We start from the raw sequence: 3,506 nt of genomic DNA, 5'->3' as shown, positions 1-3,506 counted from the left end.
CACCACCGAATCATTATTTCCAAAAGTCATTCTTTCTTAAATCTTATTTCGCATGTGCATACTGCAGTTCATCCGAAGTAAGATAATGGTGCTAATTGATGTATGCTTAATAAAAATTAATTCCTATTTTTCTTGTTGAGTAACTGCGAGTTAGAAAGGACAATGTTTGTATTCAAAACACACTTTTATTCCATGTGAGAGATTGTGGTTTGCATTATTTAAAATGAACTTGTTCACTGCGTAAAATGATCAAATAGATCTCAATTTCAAAACAACATTGGTGACGTTGTCATCCATCTTGAAATGTGGTGTCTTCTTCTTTCAACCAGACGGGTATTATATCGAAAAATCTATTACTGATATGCGTATAGACACTTTAAATCGCAAGGATTGTGAAGGTTTGTAACTCAGGTTAGGTTTAAGGTGTAGGTTTGCTCGCTGAGCTGTAGGTTTGATATCCAGATGTTTCATTACCTGGCTAGGTAACACCATCAGTGGCGACCTCCATGTGAAGGGAAGCTGTTGTCTCTTGCTTTCTATTTATACCTTTCTCCTGGATGCGGTTCCTGCGGTTTGTGGTGATGTCATTTCCTGTTCGTTTTCTGCGGGGTTGATAGATGGCATGTAGATCTATGTGTTTGTTTATGGCGTTGTGGTTGGAATGCCAGACCTTTGGAAATTTTCTGGCACGTCTTTGCTTAGACTGTCCCAGGATCAAGGTGTTTCCCAAGTCGAATCGGACTACCAAAAATCCATAAACCAGGAGCCCCACCCCCCTCCCCCCACCCCCACCTCAGACCCATAGTCTCATTACCCGGAACACCAACTTACAGACTGACCAAAGAACTACACGCAAGACTGAAATACCTCATAGAAGAGTCACAGCACTCCATCCACTCCCCCCAGGAATTCCTAAAAATCATCAAAAACACCAAAAAAGAGGAAGAAGAAGCAATGATCTCATTCGACATAACAGCACTGTTCACCTTCATCAACATCGACCTGGTAAAGGAAACACTTACCACACTTTTCGAAGAGACCATCACAGACGCACCAACCACCATCAATCACATTACCAACGAAAACATAACGAAGCTAGTGGACCTGTGCCTCACCACCCACTTCACTTTCAACAACATAATCTACAAACAAACCAATGGCACACCCATGGGATCTCCGCTATCAGGATTCATAGCAGAAGCGTTAATGCAAAGACTAGAACAAACAGCCCTACCAACAATCAAACCAAAATCTGGGTCCGCTACGTAGATGACACCTTTGTCATCACAAAACAAAATAAGATAGAAGAGACATTTGACATCATCAACAACACCTTCACAGGCATAAATTTCACCAAGGAGGAAGAAACCGACAACAAACTCGCATTCCTGAACGTCACAGAAGAAAGAAAGGACAACGGAGAACTACAAACCTATGTATACAGAAAACCGACAAACACTGACCAAATACTTAACTACACCAGCAACCATCCCAACACACACAAACGAAGCTGTATCAGAACACTATTCCAACGAGCCACCACACACTGCAGCACAGACGAACTTCGGGAAACAGAGGAGAACCACCTATTCAACGTATTCGAGAAGAATAGATACTCAAAAAATACAGTTCGCAGATTCCTCAAGAACAAACCACGACAAGCAGACCAAACACAGCCAGAAACCCTAACCACCTTACCATACATTGAAGAAGTTTCAGAAGTGACAGCCAGACTATTCAGACCCCTCGGAATCCTAGTAGTACACAAACCCACCAACACTCTCAAACAAAAACTAACTTAAAAGACACAGTTCAACCCATGGACAAAACCAACGTCATCTACAAAGGTCCATGCAATGACTGCCACCAACACTATGTAAGACAAATAGGAAGAAAGTTAGCCACCAGGATATAGGAACACCAGCTAGCCACAAAAAGACACGACCTTCTCTCCTTCGTAGCCCTATATACGGATTAAAAATACCACTATTTCGACTGGGACAACACATCTATCCTGGAACAGGCTAAGCAAAGACATGCCAGAGAATTCCTAGAGGCCTGGCACTTCAACCACAATGCCATAAACAAACACTTAGATCTAGATGCCATCTACCAACCCCTCAGAAAACGAACAGGAAATGACATCACCACAAACCCCAGGAACCCCATCGAGGAGAAAAATATAAATAGAAAGCAGGAGACAACAGCTTTGCTTCAATTGGAGGTCGCCACTGATGATGATGTTACCTAGCCAAGTAATGAAACGTCTGGATATCAAAGTTACCGCTCAGTAAGCAACCCTACACCCTACATTTTAAATCATTTTTCATGTTTATGTTGCATGAATCTGCGGTTATTGATCCACAGTTTAGTTTCACTCCCTATAGGTAACATGCTGATTTCTCCAGTTGTTCATAGTTCAATGTGATGCATCCAGTGTGTGCATAACGAGAGGGAACTTGCTTCCCACATCTTGTGTTTATCTGTGCCTTATGTCCAGCATTCATCAATGGTGAGAGCAAGGGGCGAGGGCGAGACCAATGTGTAAGTCTCTCCGTGCCCATGCACGGCACCCACAGTGGCAATTCTCCACTATGCATTTACAGCCAGTTCTCAGTGCCCCTAAACCCACGCCTTGCCCATTTTGAAATATCTCCATTATTTTGTGCTGTCTCGCTGTGCTCTTCTCACCAGGATGAATTACTTCGACTCAACCTCCTCCAGATTTCATCTGACAAAACATTCATTAAGATCCCTTTGCATAAACATGCACTTCGCAGCTCTCGGTATTTGATTTTCCTGGATGTCTTTCATACGAAAAAATGTTCACAGCAACTTGACTTGAAAAAGAAAATCGCGCTCCTTTTCATTATCCCAATGCAACCGACATTGCAATGTAGTTTAGTCAACAGGCTCAAACTATTCTTTGAGATTTTTGTCATAGCGTCAATGCAGATAAAATGACTATTAGAAACCCAGTTTTCATACAACAGCTGTGATCATCTGAAAACAGCACCATTGAAAGCCATTCATGACACCGACGAGAGTGGGACTCGAACCCACGCGTGCAGAGCACAATGGATTAGCAGTCCATCGCCTTAACCTCTCGGCCCCCTCGTCACGGATGCACAAAAAGCTATGACCTTATGAATAATTGAATTTCGTAAATCATGCAGAGCAGCAGATATTTCTCTCTGGTGTTGGTGAAATGAGAAATAACACAGTACGGTTCCAAGACTATGGTCTGACCCCTGGGTTGTGGGGCAAGTGCACTCCCACTGTCACACTATGCACATAATGATCTGAACAAATGTGAGGAAATGAATATGTAACAAGGTCTGTTGAATTCTGTGAAGATTTGAAGTCAACGGAATGAAGAACCCGAGACAGCAGGAGGTTTTCTTTCAATAAAGAGTTGGATAGAACTCTGAAGGATCGTGGAGTCAAGGATTATGGGGATAAGGCAGGAACAGGATACAGGTTGAGGATGTTCAGCCATGATCATA

General features: G+C 42.6%; 1 non-coding gene across 1 annotated transcript; it reads right to left on the bottom strand.

Annotated features, from left to right (window-relative positions):
• Positions 1-3,038: 3,038 nt before the first annotated feature.
• On the bottom strand, positions 3,039-3,120 carry trnas-gcu (transfer RNA serine (anticodon GCU)). The gene has a single exon. It is a non-coding gene; the product is annotated as a tRNA-Ser (tRNA).
• Positions 3,121-3,506: the final 386 nt, after the last annotated feature.

Source organism: Chiloscyllium punctatum, chromosome 34 (assembly GCF_047496795.1).
Source record: "Chiloscyllium punctatum isolate Juve2018m chromosome 34, sChiPun1.3, whole genome shotgun sequence".
Classification (NCBI taxonomy): domain Eukaryota; kingdom Metazoa; phylum Chordata; class Chondrichthyes; order Orectolobiformes; family Hemiscylliidae; genus Chiloscyllium; species Chiloscyllium punctatum.
Note: the sequence above shows the minus strand (reverse complement) of the source record. Positions and strands in the feature narration are given on the sequence as shown.